This window comes from Amblyomma mixtum, chromosome 1, assembly GCF_055824585.1.
Source record: "Amblyomma mixtum isolate Tamu chromosome 1, ASM5582458v1, whole genome shotgun sequence".
Taxonomy (NCBI): domain Eukaryota; kingdom Metazoa; phylum Arthropoda; class Arachnida; order Ixodida; family Ixodidae; genus Amblyomma; species Amblyomma mixtum.
In genome coordinates this window covers 276,964,427-276,980,422 of record NC_143012.1, presented here as the reverse complement: position 1 = coordinate 276,980,422, position 15,996 = coordinate 276,964,427, and the positions used below count along the sequence as shown (strand labels likewise).

The following is a 15,996-nucleotide window of genomic DNA, read 5'->3' as shown; positions in this document are numbered from 1 at the left end:
ATGAGTATTTCGGACCATACTATCGCTCGCAACCAAGTAAGCAACGAAAGCTAAGGTTGGGTGCAATACACCGCTGGTTCGCAGTTTCACGCCAGCAAAGATACACGAAGATTGGAAGAGAAGCGAGGGTGTGTATCGTCGGTAAAGTAGCTTGCGGGACTAACATAGATTAGTTTAGCTTTTGGTAAACTGTTCTCGTTGCAGCTAGAAAATCGCTGCGAGAATGTCTCGAAGGCGCACGCTCATAAACAACGGCAAGAAGTTTCCGGATAGCAGTGTACACGGCGTCTTTTACTACCTCGTCCTTAAATTGGTTTTTGAGGAAAGGAAAGGCGCAGTATCTGTCTCGCATATCTCGGCGGACACCCGAACCGCGCCGTAAGAAAAGGTAGAAAGGTAGGAGTGAAAGAAGAAAGAGAGAAAGAGGTGCCGTAGTGGAGGTCTCCGGAATAATTTCGACCACCTGGGGATCTTTAACGTGCACTGACATCGCACAGCACACGGGCGCCTCTTGCGTTTCGCCTCCATCGAAACGCGGCCGCCGCGGTCGGGTTCGAACCCGGATACGCCGGCTCGGTAGACGAGCGCCTTACCACTGAGCCACCGCGGCGGGTCACCTTTGAGCGAACAGTTCAGCGAACTGAGCACTTATGGTCCTTCTGATCTGCTTCAAAGAATCCCGTGAGAGTGCGTCGCAAACAGGTAAGAGCAGAAAACCATACACGTCAGTTTCCCATGACAAAATCTTTTATTAAAACATGCGCCAACCGGCGCCGTGAGTCAACGAAATATATACAGTATGACATGAGCGTTTCTAAACGCCAATGTATAATTGTGCCCAAATATACATACGTTCATTAATTTACTTAAAACGCGCTATATTTATGGCTTAAGTGTAAACACTTGCATATGAGTCTACGCAGGAAGCTCGTTTTGCTGGAGAGTCACGCCTAGTGCTAGTCATTGGCGAGGAATGCAAGCCAGCAAAGAGGCATCGTTTTATGACTGGAGAGTCGACAGACACTGCGCTGAGCTTGACTGGCATAACTAGGTAAAACTAAAGTTTGTACGGACTAAATATTGGCAGTGGTCTCTATGGTATGCGTATAGCCGCGGCCTCGTGCGAGTTGACAGAGTGCGCCACGAACACACCGTGCCTTCTTTCGGCCACGAGGAAAGTTGCATTTTTCAGCAGTTAACGTGCATGCGAGTACATACATGTATGAAGAGTATTAAAGGGAACATTTAAGTTGAATTTAGGCACCTAATCTGTTGGCACTTCCTCGTCGAGACTGAAGAAAAAATAAAGGCACCTTGAGACTACTGGAAAACTAAGCAAAACATTGTGCACGCTTCTAACTAATGCTTGAGGAGCGATCAATCTACTGCATGCTAACACATTGTTCCCTTTTGTATTGTTTCGATCTGTACTTAGTAGATCGCGGCGGGAGAGCCAATGTAAGTTGTCGTGCGTACAGAGTCCGTCAACGTACACATCCGCTGGTGATCATAAGTCGCGATTGCAGCAACCATGTTTCCGGCGATATAGAAGCAGCGGGCGTTGACGGGTTGCGCCAGCGCACCGGGTCCATCTCCTTGCAGCGTGACTTTGTACGTACAGCCTCCCGGACGGGTATAACCTCCGGCGTTACGCTCTTGCATATGGGACGTTCTTCAACGCATCAGTCACCGAGGTGCGCCTGGTGTTTCGTGGTGGAACGTGAGGAACGCCTGGGTTATACCGCCGCTGCCCGAGATTCTTCGTCGCCCCTCGTTCTGCGGATCGCTGACCCGTGACCGCAGACCGAGGGCTGAGGACTCAGAGGTCTTCCGCGCAGTCGCCGTGGTTGCCACGAAGACGGGATGTTGCGGAAGTGGGGCTTGACCGCTTTTCAACGTTGCGACCCGGCGTTGATGCGACGGGGTGCGATGTAGGACACCGGCACACTTCACGCACCCCCGGCCCGCTGGTCGGGACCGCACACCTCGAGGTTCAAGCCTGGAGTAGAAAGGCAACGAATTAGGGTTGTGGTGTGAACTACACATTGCGCAACGAACGTCAACAGCAGTTCCTATGGGGTATAATAGAGAGACAAAGCGGAATTGTTGGATGTGCTATAATAAAACTAGGGCTGAGTACGCTGGGTGGCCTCGATCAGCCTGGAACTTTAAGTTCTGAAGTCAAATGTACGCATTTTCATCGTGAATGAACAAAGGCTGTCTTATTCCATGTTGTTTTCCTATTCTTCGAAGTTAATTTTCCTTCATCCTTGCAATGAGGGGGTGACAGGGAATAAAGAAATGACGGTCGATTTACGTGGTTATGCAAAATCCGAATTAGGTGAGCTAGCGCTGTGTTTCACTTGTTTTGCAATGTTTATCGTCTGCCTGCCACCTAGGTCACGTGACCTTGTGACGTCATCATCACGACCTTCCAGGTGTGTACAGTATATACACACACACCTGGGAAGACTGCCCACAACCCGGTGGACAGGTACGCAGCCTGCCACGCCGCAGGCTTCAAACAAAACAAACAAACAAACAAACAAAGGCTCAATGCGAGGGGAATAGCATGGCATATATAAGTGGCAACGCACTAAAAAATTATGCCACACGAACCCAACCAACCTCTTTAAGGTGCGACCAGCACCGCACAGCTTTGGCGTGCTGAGCCGTTCTCTAAAATTATGGCGTTCCTTTAAGCTTCATTGTTGTTGAGGGACTTTACGGAGGTGATCTTGCCAGCGAATTCCTGTGCGCAGCATATATGCATAATAGGAACAGCCAACGACGCACGCCGTAAAGTAGGCGGTGTTCTAACGAGGCGCTAACGCAGTGCAAAAACCACCTCCGTAGCAAAATGCCTTGGAAAGCTGCTAACAAAGCTTGCATGCTTTGACCGTCGCGTTCGCTCTTGCCCGAAGACAAGCATCGCGGTCAGTCTTCAGTAGCGTTAATACTTCTGTTAGCTTTTTTCCCCACTATACGGGTAGCCAATAAAGTTATCAGCACAAACTGCATCGCCTGTGGCACGACGCTATTTTTGTCCCTAAATTCAGCGCATACCACACATCCCTGCTTCTAGATTTCCGTTCAAGCCACGTTCCGTTGCACTCTGTGTACATTGCCCACATTTTCAAGCGTCGCCTAAGACTTTCCTCTGGTACCTCTAATGACATAACGACGTCGCATTTCTAATACAGGACTTCTTTTTTTCTGCCTTTATTCTTGCATTTTGTTTTTCCCCTTCATCTTACACCCGAGTTACGCTCGTACAACCCAGCGGAGAAACCTCAGCCACACGCGCCAGCGAAGAGTCGAAAAAAAAGAAAGAAAAAGCGCGGTTAGCGACTTCCTTCCTCCCTAGCTTCCTGGTATCTGTATACTCGAGGTTGACACATTTCCTCGTGGATGGCTACACGTATACCTAGCTCGGCGAGTGGCGAAACTTATTCGAGGAGCATGCGCAGCGCAACTTCCTTCCCGCACGATAACCCGCTCTCTAGATATTGTAGGATGTTCATATACACTACAGCGAAAGCGATGACGCAAAAATTGAGTAACCGCGAGACATTGCTTATGCTTATTCCTTCGTCCCCTTTTGCTGCACGCGCGCCGGTGGCGATGAAGGCCAGGCTACCGGCGCGTGTTTATGCTCGCTGAGGCCTGAAATGCAGGCGGAAGAGCTGCGTCCCGAAGTGTCGAAAATTTCGTTCCAAATCGAGCTCCTCTCGGCCATAGGACTGCTGCACGCCAGACTGGTCACGAGCGACGCCGTTACGCAATCGGTTTGGGGAAGTAGAGTTAGCAGCAAGCCCTACAGCACAGAAGGAAGTTGGGAGTCTTAGCAAACCGCACATCCTATTCTACTACGGCGCTCAGTGCACGGTTTCTTTACTACTCCGCATCTGCATAACTGAGCAGCGCCGAGTCCCTGCTATCCGCTGCACTGGGGCTCTATAAAGCACTCTTTTGTTCAGTATACACAGAACCAATTATGCCATGGAGGGTTTTAGAGGATCGTACTTCTTGCCCTACTATGCGGTTTTAAGTGCAGGTATTGAGCTGCTGCGCATGCTCAGAGCTTTCCCAAAACTGTGAACATTGGTGCACGTGCGTGGTTTAGTAATGCCGCGCCCTTGCCGTGCGCTCCACAAAAGCTGAATTCCTTGTCCGCTAAAACTCCCTAACAACTATTACTTCCTATATTTGCTAAAAGCGCCCGTTAGTCACAGTAGAAAAACGATGAAGCCAACCAATTCTGTTAAAGAGAAAGCTGATATTTCGGCTCCCATCGCGGGGGTCTTGCTTACTATGTAAAGCGCTCTTCAGAGTATGTGCTTTTGTTGAGTTTACAGCTCCAAATAGCGATTGTACACATAAGCTTTCAGAGTGTCCTAATATTGCTGCTGACCCAACACTTACTGGACGGCTAGCCAAAATAGTTTTTCCAATCTCGCTCTCTGTTTGAACAGATTGTTTTTTTTTTTATGCGTGGCTATGAAGCAATTTATTAGAAACGGCCATCTCGCGTTCCCCTGTTTGCCTAAACGTGTTTGTCTAACGGTGCGGCATGTACTTGAGCGAGTATAGTCGCTGGCTGTTCCGCGAACCGCGAACCTTGACAGAGCGCAACGTTTGCTAGAGATATTCGGAAAGATATAATTATAATTAAGACAAGGAAAATGAAAAAAAAAAACGACACCACTCGCATAAAAAGCAGTAGGACAGAATACAAATGGAGAAACGCCGGGAACACAGTAAAAGATTCTGATCATGGTCACTTTTTTTCTAATAAGAGCAGGCTACAGCCGGGGCAAGAATGGGCCATTTGATTTATTCGGCCAGGTTCACAATGCCACTCAAGCAAGCACCAAAGCCTTCGATCTCCTTGTGATAGCCAATGGTTTCGCCTTGATCTGCTGAAAATAGCTTTCCCTTACAGTCCATTCAAGGATAGCTTATCTTCTACTAACTCGAAAGCAGGCGCAAATAGCTGCCCTTCAAGACGCGGCTTCCGGTGCGGTAATGTGTTGCATAACGCATGCCTGTCGCGCATGATAATCGAAAGGAGATAAAAAAAGAGAGGGCACTGAATAGAGAGCAGCGCGAAGAAACAAAGTTGTGGGAGGGTTCCACACCGGGGAAACTTCAAGGCCGACTCTTTCGTCAGCAGTGACGTCACTAAGACGACCGCGCAGACACTACCTCGGGAAAACCGGACCGGGCGCTGAGCCAAGCCGTGGCCGACGTACGCGGTCATTCCCGCGCGTCGTTTCTACCGCCGGGTAAACAAACGAATTAGCGTCAGTGTGAAGCCAGGTGAACGCTGGGGGGCGCGTTCGGTTTAATAGGTTTTTCCATTACTTTCGCGTCGATATATTTCTGCGAACTTGGGAAGACTATCCACATCAGCTTAGATTATTAAATTATGGAAGCGAATCGGTCGTTTACCCTTTAAAGCAGAGTTCGGCGATGTCGCACGAACGTTAAAGAAAAAAAAAGGTTCTTTCGGTCCTAAAGGTGTCAGTGAACTCCCGTCCTGCGGCTAGTATGACGGCCGAGGTTCATTTGCGGCGACCAGACGTACTGGTTTATAAACTGGGCCTGGAGGCTGTCGGGTTGTGCCGTCTGATTCAGTGACATCAAATTGCAAATTACTCTAGACGCAAACAGAATCATTCATCGTTTGTCCCACGATTTGTTCAGTTGGCTGATTCTACTCCATGATTACAAGATATTCCAGTTAAGCGTTCACACGTTAGACTCGCGACGCCTCTGTTTATCCATCATCTCAAGTCAAGCAACCATGGAATATCATTCGAGGAATTACTTAGTATATCGAAGTTTTTGTAAGTTGCAGAGCAAGCTATGCAGGTAGATTTACGCATTATGCCTTATTATGCGGCAAAAAATGGACTGTTCTTGAGGTCTGGCACGCTTTTGGAAGGATCACGAAAGTTCGAAAATACAAAACAATAAAAAGCTGAGACAAATAATGCAAAAAGAAACAACTATGTTCAACGACGACAAACCGCTTCAAGGCGATAATTTGGGACAAATGTCAATCGTCTAACGGACCTAAAGAACGTTTCGTTTCCGCATGAATACCGTCCACGACCACCACCATGAAAGCCGCCGTTTGTCCATATTCTAAATGGTGCAGACACGGAAAAGAAACTAGAATCATGCAATGTGCACGCGCGACCTGGAAACCAAGGACGCAAGCGTCTCCTGATCTTCTCCTTCACTGCTGACCTTCGGTGCTGAAGATAGCCACTGTTATCACGACGGACAACCTCGAGAACGAATGCGCCGGTCATTCACAACAGGGTCGCCACGCCCGGTGTTCTGGAAGATATTAAGCAGTATGTTTCAACGCCTTTTTACGATAATTAGGCATGGATGTCCTTAGGAGAGAAGACATTTGCAACGTTAACCGGGCTGGCTGCCTTGGCACTGAAGGCTGCGTACGGCTGGCTGTGCGTTTAAAGTACTTGCGGAGACTGGACACCGGCCCCACCTGCACAATTAGACTACTTGAGCTGTGCAGTCTATGTGGGGGCATTAGACGATGCACTCAGAGCGCGTATGTCTCGTGATGACGAGCTCACTTCCTGTACGCTAGTTTCTGCTTGGGCCCAACTGCATGAAAGTACATGTATGGAGGTACGCACTTATACAGCAACTTATGTTTTTGTTTTTAACATGTTTTTACAAGCTTTAGGCATGCACCGTACTCAAGACAACAAATTTGCGAGTGTAAGCTTCGTTACTGTTGTGAGAAGGCAATTTGCCGAAGAAGAGTTGTGGTCTGCTAGCTCAGTCGTGTAAGTTTTCAACCTTACACTAAGAAAAATAGCTGTTTATTTGGTCCAGGATGCGTTGTCTGACTGTACGAGGTTATATATAAGTGGAACATAGAAATATATTTTCGACCTAACCGCTTCTCCTGCAATGGACAGAAACCTTTTTGTTTGCTTGCCAAATAACTGTGTAAAACTAAAAATGACCGCGGTGATAGGCAGCGCATGACGTATTGAGGGCATTGAATGGATCGCTTAAAGGCAATCTGGGCGGCAGCAGAAATCGCACTGCAGCATAAATAGAGCACGGTTGATGCTTTGCGTTTCCTTGTGTGCAGCTGGGGGCCGAACAATAGATGACCGCAACACACAAGTATCTGGTACGGCCCTTGTGGATATCTTGTTCTTCGGTACTTCTACTGTTAGTCTCGCAAAAACAAGCTCGGTGTCAGACTTGATTGCTGAAAGGCTGAAACGCCCATTCGGATCAAGTGTTATTCGATTCGGATTTGAAACCTACTGCATGTGATTTCCGTACTGTACATGGCTCATAATCTGGAAACTCATTTAAACATAACCGTCGTAGTGGTCGGAGCTAAGAGGCTAACTGCTAGATCATTTCTGTTTGAATTAACTTGCCGATTGATAGCAGTAGCAATTGATAGCAATTTTAACTAAGCAGTAACCTAAACTGCTCCAGTCGTCAGACAGCTTCGTCTTCAACTTCTACGTTATACTCGCCGCAGTGTCTCTGTGGCTTTGGTATTTGGTTGTTGATCCGAAGGTCGCGGGAGCGAATCCCGGCCGCGGCGGCCGCCCATGTACTGTATAATGGAAGTGCGCCCTAAAGAATCATAAGTGTCCTAAATTAATCCAGAGCTCACTGCGACGTTCCCCGTAGCCCGTTTGCAGTTCCGGCACGTTAAGCTTGACACACCAATACCAAATACCTCGTTATCTCCTATTTGTCTTCGTTCTCTGCGCGACAGAGCCGAACTAAACATTGCTGGGAGCAAACACGTTCAGTCGTGCATATCCCGCTCGCCTGCCATGATGTGTTTCTTTCTTTTTCCTTGTGTTTTCTCGCTCACCTCGAAAGGTCGCACGCGGACTTCGCCGAAGGCGCATCGTGAGTTAGAGGACGAGGAGGATGAAGAGGGGGAGGGGCAACCATAACGCTTCCGCGTTCGGCTATAAAAGGAAGGAAGGAAGTGAGCGTGTGCGCGCCTGTCCGCGGCTCTATGCGTTCTCCGGAAAACGGGTCACTCGTGTCGGAGGAGAAGTACGGGTGGAAAAAAAAAAAACAGAGAGAAAGTTATGAGTGGACAGAGAGCGAGGAAAAAGCGCGGCACGCATTTTTATCCTCCCCTCGGTGGAGCGCGGTAGCGGGGTAGATTGGCTTTGAATTACGAGCGGGGGGTTCGAAAATAGCGGTCTTAAAGGTCGCTGATGCCTGTCAGTTGCCGCGCTCTCTGTGCGCCGGTTTTCGGCTTCCTGCTTCTGCCGCGGTCAGCTCATGAATGTTCTGGCAACGCTTTGAGACGGAGACATATGTACTCTGCAACATACTATAGTTTCATAGTGAGCTACTCTGTATGCAAACTTTTCAATGTCAACCAAACATGGGCTAAGGAATGGTTACCTTCAATAGACATCGAGGGGATTGAAGATACTCTCAAGGAGCTAAGGGTAACTAAGTATCAGAGCACAATTTCTAAGTCGAACGCGTTTCTCATTGGACGACCGAGGTAGCCCTTCATGATGACGGCGAACAATATAGCCCTTGACATAAGAAAACTGGGAGTGCTTCCTATTACATACCATCTACCTGATATGTTCCCGTGTGCTGCATTTTCTTTTTCTACCCGAATATACCTGAATGGTTTAAGTAAAGAACCTTTTCCCTTACTGCTGCCTGCTTCTCGTAATGCGCATGTAAATTTAGAGAATGGTTTAATGAAACATTGCATCCTGCCATCTAAGCGCACTCCCTCCAAATAAAGTTATCGTCCGGCATATGTCAGAAGAGCCCACCAAAACAAATATCCGACACAGTGGGGTGACTGGATAACCTTCCTGTTTCGTTATTTTCAAAATGCGCGCAGTTCACTTTACATGAAGGTCTACCGCACTCGAGAGCAGTTGCGTGAGCCAGAAAAATAGAACGGACACAGCGGGTTGCGGAATACGACCTTCAATAAATGCAAAAGTACTAAGCCTGACGTCGCGTGCGCTCATTTTGTTGCTCTACCAAAATGCTGCACTGCGCCGAATGCATACCTTGCCAGCCTTCCGCTCGTTTGCATTTGAGGACATCTGCGTGAAAGACACCGCTCTTCTATATGTCGCGCCATTAGTTTTCACTGAAGGCACAACAGCTCCCATCCACTTGGCGTCTTCTCCATCAGGCGAACGGATCGCGCCAAGTTCGTTCAGTTCGGCCCCCAGCCCATCGCTCGAGGCACTCTCAGGAATCAGCAGCATTACCGCGCCTACTAGCGTAGCAGAGCACTCCATCGCTGCCCCAGTTAGCGCGAAGCGGCGACCGGCGAAAGCCCTGACCAAGTAGCCTCGCTCGAGGTCATCACGATTGCAACCAAACTGCCATCGCGATCACTATCGCAGTTCCCAGAGCAAACAATAATATGCAGCTTTATTACGTGCTAAATAGACGTACTCATTCCTGGCTGAAATTCGTTTTATAGCTCAGAATCACCGCAGGTTCCATAACTTCAATGCATTAGGAATGCCATTGACGTACCTGCAAACGTTTACAAAAAAAAAAACGTGTTCTACAGAACGACTTCCACGGCCTACGAAATGAGGTCATGTGATGAGGCTTCACTGCTTGATGATCATGGGTGAACGACTCACTGTATGCAACCATCTTCTCCACCATAAGACAAACGATAACAAGAGGAAGCCCGTCAGTCTTGAAATGTTCAACACTTTTCATAATTTCAACATTTTCATCATAAGACAGCAGCTGTGCGATTACAAATCTGCTGCCAGAGACAGGTCGTTTACGCGATCATTGGTGTTCTTACCTGTTAAAGGTAGGTCACTCTTCTTTCATCTCCAGGAGACTTGGCCTTGCTCATACAAGCGCCAGACTCTGCGGAAGATAGTCGGTCTGTCCCATGGGGCACGAACCCTGAGCCATTCTCAGTGCAGCCAGCTTCGACAGTCCGTAGTAATGTGCAAGGGCGCCCATAAGCACCAGCACGTGAAAGATCTGGTGGCTCTGGAAAGCCAGGTCGCAGCGCCCGGGAAAGAAGCGCTCGGGGACCCGGCTGGCGTAGACGCAGCAGCCCGTCACGTAGATGGCCACCATGAGGAGAATATAAACGAAGGAACTCTTGTACATGAGGTCGTCCCAGCCGTGCTGAATACCGTAGTGCGCGGAAGGAAGGATGCCACAAACCAGGGCGAAGCTGAAGAAAATGCCAGCACGCAGGGCGCGGTAGCGCGCCTCCCCGAACTTGTGCGACATGGAGACCCGCATCGTGAGCAGGCCGGAAGCGCTCACCAAGAGTCCGTAGACTAGCCGCTTGAGAGGCTCGCACAGGAACTGGAAATAGAGCCACGGATAGAAGGAGCCCAGAATAAGCAGCGTAATTCCGCAGTAGTCCATCTTGCAGAAAAACTTGCCCACGCTGGCGGAATGACAGTTGAAGGTGTGGTAAGTCGTCGAAAGCGTGAGACATACTGCTGCTCCCGCGAAATAGACGCCAAAGGCTAGACATCCCGCCCAGTCCAGTGCAAGAGAGCCATAACGGAAGAAGTGAAAGCCCAGGGCTAGGAAGCCTAGCGCACCCAGCAGATGCGTCCAGATGTTCCCGCTTTCGGTGTGCAGGCTGAAAATGGAGCGGGCGCAGGCACGCCAGCTCTTCAGAGGAGGCCTGTGGTAATTCACCAGGTACTCGTTGTTCTGCAGCCACTCTGGAAGCTCCCAGTGGGAAACAAGCCTCAGCTTCGCACGTTCCCGGCGCTGCACTTGGCTCAGAGTGTAGCGCCCTAAGTTGCACTGAACCTGCTTGTCGCTAGTGCAGAGGACGTCGTTATCTGTCTCACTGAGCTCATCGCTGAAGAAGCCGGAACTGCCGTCCTCTTGCTCATCGTCACTGCATTCATCATCAGCGTCGGATCCATCCTCACTTGCTGGAGGGGACACCTGTATGTCGGGAAGACCACTTCGAAGCACTCCTTCGGCCCACTCGAGCACTTTCTCTTCCACGGGAACCTGGTCCGGGAGGTCGGAGAGAACGCCTTCATCCTCTGGAAGCTCCTCTTTAAGCTCAGGCAGGGGCGGTGCCTGCGGTCGGCTCAGGCACCTGATTCGATGCGCCACGCTTTTGACAAGGCCGAAGATTCGCGACACGGGTCCTGGCACGAGCGCCGGCTCCTCAGACGCGACACTGAAGCAGCGCTCATCATCCTTGCTGCGGACCTTGGTCACGGCGTTGCAGTCACGCGGGGACAACCGCGAAGTGGCCGTGATCCGACACCGGAGATGTACCTCGGAAGAGCCGCATCGGCCCGATCGCACGATGCCGAACTCGACGAACTTGCTGCCGTCCGAGGAGACGTGGATCCTGGGGGACGAGGGCTTCTGCTTCATCCCGGACGACTAGATGAAATTAGGTAACGAGCCCACAAAGGCCAACGTTAGAACAAATATGAGAAACCGTAGTTTCGCGAGCACCCTCTTGTCTCGACCGAGCTTTCTTTTCGGACTGCATGAGAGAGACCGAGGCCGCTACTTGTTATAGCGGCGGACAAGAGGAGAGGAGGCGACGGTCCAACGGCCTCGGGTAAGAAAAAAATAAAAGGGAAGGACGCTTAGGAGAGCGGGCTGCTGGGATCCAACAGAAGGGGAAAGCCGCCGCTGAGGTGAGAGTGATGAGGCGAGGGCGCGACTGACGTAAAACCTCCCTCCGCAAAGTCGCCGAGATCGGACCGAACGGTCGCGAATGTTTTTCCGCGAGCGTCAGAGGAAAGGAGTACTCTCCCCGCATAGAGGGGAAGATGGTCGCGATGCGATTTCGAATTCTCCCATTATATCGCCCTTGCGTAAACTGCAGCGTCGCCTTTCGTATATATGATGTTCGCGGGACGAACAAGAAGGAGAGCAAACTATAGGATTTTCTTTCCCTTATTTTCTTTTGATCGCCGCGGAAAACAACACTACTTCTAAGTAGCCGACTCCGCGTAGCATCCCGTAAGAGCTCTGCCGACCCTCCGGCGTATTTTCTAACGTCAATGTCTTTGAAGTATTGTTGATCGCGTCAGAAATTATAAGCCTGTGCGTTGGCGGGCTCTTCCAAATGCGCAGGCACGTCGGAAATTATGCTGTAGTACACTACGTAGACCATTACAACGGCGCAGTGTTTCTGCGAAAAAGGAGAGGAAAGAAATGATGGTACTTTGTACAAAGCCTTTTGCTGGCAGTAAAAAAAAAAAAAAAAGACAGGATATGTTACGGTTAAATTCTGCAGTTGTGACAAAACACATCGCGTTACAAATGTGCTGAATAATATAATGGTTGAACATTGCCCGTTGTTAAGTCACTTCTGTTGCGCTGTTTCCTACTGCACATGGCAAAATTCCGCAGAAATGAAGAACGCAGCAATGATGCGAGCGCAGTTAATGTTCTGAATGTTTTAAGTGCATGACCAAGACCGCAATGCTGTACCGATAAATGAACGCGCTTTCGAAGGCAAAAGCTGGAATGTGTTCTAAACTGAAGCCGCGAACGTTAATGACCACTGGATATAATTTCTGCTTGCGAAAAGAAGACAGCGAATAAAAAATGAAAAGCTGAAAAAATAAAATGTTACTGCTGCTACGTTTGCATGCCCTCGACAGAAGTCGAGTTAAGACCACTTTTTGACGGAAAGTGGAAAAACATCCGGGAAGAGAGTAGAGAACTAGTCACTCTTTTTCTTCTCAAAAGTCGCTCTTTCTCTCAAATAATTAACTCGAGACGCACTCTGTGGAGTTCGTGTAAACGGCGTTGATCTCGCACAGCCACAGAAGCCAAAGCATATTCAGAAGAATAAATGCAGTACAGTCAACAGCGGTTTTGGACGGCAGGCATGCATAGGCTTGCAAAGGGTGGAATGCACTTTTGTACATGCAAAATGCGCGCTAAGGAACGCAGTTTGCAAAGCACGTTCCGAAATTTCCGCGCACACAATACTTCAGATGACGAAGCAGATGACGCACGAAGACATTGCAGTGTACTTACACAATCGCGCTTTTCCTTGTCATCTCAGTAAGGAGCAAATACAATTGCGTGTTTGTATTGAACAAAGCGAGTCCTCTAAATGAGGGAAGGCAAAACAAAATAGAGCGTCCAAGAGTTCGTGTCAGAAGACAACTGTAACGCAAAGTGCTCCAATTTTCGTCTTTCTGTTCGCAACACTCAAGAGTGGATTAGGGGTATCTGTGAATGCTCGCCTGTGAGATGAGATTAGGAAAATTGCTTGGATGCATGTTTGCGTGCCTGGCGCTCGTCAGGATTAATTGGAGATAAACGGAAAATACATCTGTACCACAGTGAAACTAATCTGACTGATGGCGATGGTCGTGGCGGGATGGAGGTGGTGGCGTTGATGGTGATTTATTGCTATCATAGGTTTTCTGCGAGTGGAAGCGCAACTGGAACGTGGAGGTAATTGCAGCTGAGTGAGCTGGGAATTGTCTTTGCACGGGCCATTTCGCTGGAAACTGCCCACATCATCATTTGCGTCACTACGAAAAAGTTTAACCCATTGGACTCAAAGGACCGCGAAAGATTTAGGATTCTCAATATAGTTGCGGCTTCCACAGAGAGAGAGAGGGAGAGAGAGAAAGAGAGAAAACGTTTAATGCATAAAACGGTTGGGTGGGCCCTCATTCAAGGCGCCCATTGGCTTTTGCCGGCGCTCTTGCCCGGAGCTCTTGGTTTTCAATGCAGACCTTGCTGCTGCTGATGATGATGGTGATTAATTTTTATGGCCTTGGCCGGTAGCCAAAGAGCGCCATGACACAATGTTTTTTTTCTTCTATACTCAAGGTGCATTTCCAAAGCAATTCACCCTAAAGAAGCCGAGCCCCAGGCAGGGGAAAGCTTTTACTCCTTATATCACCGGTGGGCATACCTGGCGGCACTGGGAATCGAACCCCGCGCCTCCTGCATGCGAGGCGGATGCTCACATGGCGGATGATCAGTAAGGTGGAGGCCACCGCTGCGGTGTCAATGCATACCTTGCATTCGTTGGCTACCTAGAAGACCTAAGGGAGTCAAGTCACACTAACCGTAGAGTGAACCCTCTACAACTTATCAATTTCAATTTATTAACGGAAATGTAATCCAAGGGCTAGTTTAAAATCAGTGAAAAAAATGCATAGCATGACAGGTGCAAAAATCAAAATCTTGGTAATTGGTTGTTTCTGTCTCTTCTACACATCGTGTATTTCCGGACTACAGAATGGAGACATTGCTTTTATCTCCCATTGAGTTACCAAACACACTCGGCACTGAAAACTGTGTCCTGCTCATTGGCAATCGATAGCATTGACTTTGATTGGTCTGACTGACATGGATTTGAGGTAGAGAAAACCTCATTGAGATTGAGATGTAAGCGTAGCCAGGACCTGAACATGATATATCCCGTCGAGTTAAAAGAAAACAAAATAAATTTAAATATGATGAAAATGTGGACATTGATGTTCTCTCATGTTGTGTGAATAAAGGATCAGCTGCGAGTCGGCGCTTGTGAGGCCTGTTCTTTCTACATGTGTCATCTTTCGCACTGTTTTTTTCCAAGATCCAATGTTTTAAAAGTTCTCAAAACAGGCTTTATGGCGCAAAGAGGGCTTCAGTAGCTGAAATCATCGGGAAGTTTTTGTTGTTGTTGTTTTAGGGCCATGCTTTTCTTGACTCTCTTGCTGAACGACTTCCCAAACCAAAACATGTCGACAACGCAGGTGAGTGTTCAGCGACAGGTTCAGCGAACCGGTACAGCTCAAATTTCTCATCCGCTTCGAAACCCCGCATGCGGTAGTGAACCGCGTCTACCCGTGCATATGAATAAATTTCATGCATTCTTTGCCAGGCTCACCTTAGGTTTCCTCCACGCGCTGAATACGGTGCACTTTAATAGCAACAAAAAAAAAAGTAAATAAAAGGCGGTAGGCTTCTCTCAATAATGTTATATTGGCATCTTGTTGCCGTCTCAAAGGGCTTTTATAAGCAGCCGCGGTGGCTCAGTGGTTGTGGCGCTCGGCTGCTGACCCGAAAGACGCGGGTTCGATCCCGGCCGAGGTGGTCGCATTTCGATGGAGGCGAAATGGTAGAGACCCGTGTGCTGTTCGACGTCAGTGCACGTTAAAGACCCCCAGGAGGTCGAGCCCTCCACTACGGCGTCCCTTATAGCCTGAGTCGCCTTGAGACGTTATACAGCAAAAACCTACAAAGGGACTAAAAATAGACACACACAGAGAGAATAAACTTTATTTGAGTCTTTGAAGAAGAATGCTCTCTTCTGGCGCAGGTGGGCTACTGTCGCTTAGTGGCCTTGATATCTTGGATCTCAGCGACCTGGTCAGCTCTGTCCGTGAGCAGCTTTTGCGGTTACAAGTCCGAGCTGCGTAGCGCGGTCTCCCACCCCTTCTCTGAGGTTGTTTGGCCGAAAGGGTTCCTGCCGCAGGCCCACATGATATCGGTGAGTGTCGCATACTGTCCGCAACTTTTGCATTCTGCAGAGCATATCTATAGGTGAATTTTAGCGAGTATTGCTGGTCTTGGGAATGCGTGTGTTTGGAGCTGCCTGCGCCGATCGAGGAAAGATGGGGGAAGATAAGTATCTAGAAGGCGGTTATCTTCGTGAAAAAAAGAAGCTACGAAGCCTTGCACGTTGAGAAAGAATTAAAGACTCCAAGGAAGATTACAACGAAGATGACAACGAAGTCTACACGATAGATGAATGTGCTGTTAAGCCTGCGGACATCATCATCTTCAACTGCTGGATATCCATAAAAGAGAGCCCAACTTTCATTCGAAACAGATTTCCCCCGTTTATGCATCCATAAGTAGGATATTGTTACAAGAGGTCAGCAGCTTTGTATTCCACACTATGGGAGAACTAATCAGCCCACGTCACGTGTTTATGTAGGAGCGCATACATTTTTTCCATCGCTAACA

The 15,996-nt window shown here is 48.8% G+C and overlaps 1 pseudogene across 1 annotated transcript; it reads right to left on the bottom strand.

The window, feature by feature from the left end:
- Nucleotides 1–755: 755 nt before the first annotated feature.
- Nucleotides 756–11,526, bottom strand: LOC149371802 (adiponectin receptor protein 2 pseudogene; annotated as a pseudogene). The gene is made up of 2 exons (XR_016286927.1): nucleotides 9,854–11,526; nucleotides 756–1,999 (listed from the first exon to the last, which is right to left on the bottom strand). The product of XR_016286927.1 is annotated as an adiponectin receptor protein 2 pseudogene (transcript).
- Nucleotides 11,527–15,996: the final 4,470 nt, after the last annotated feature.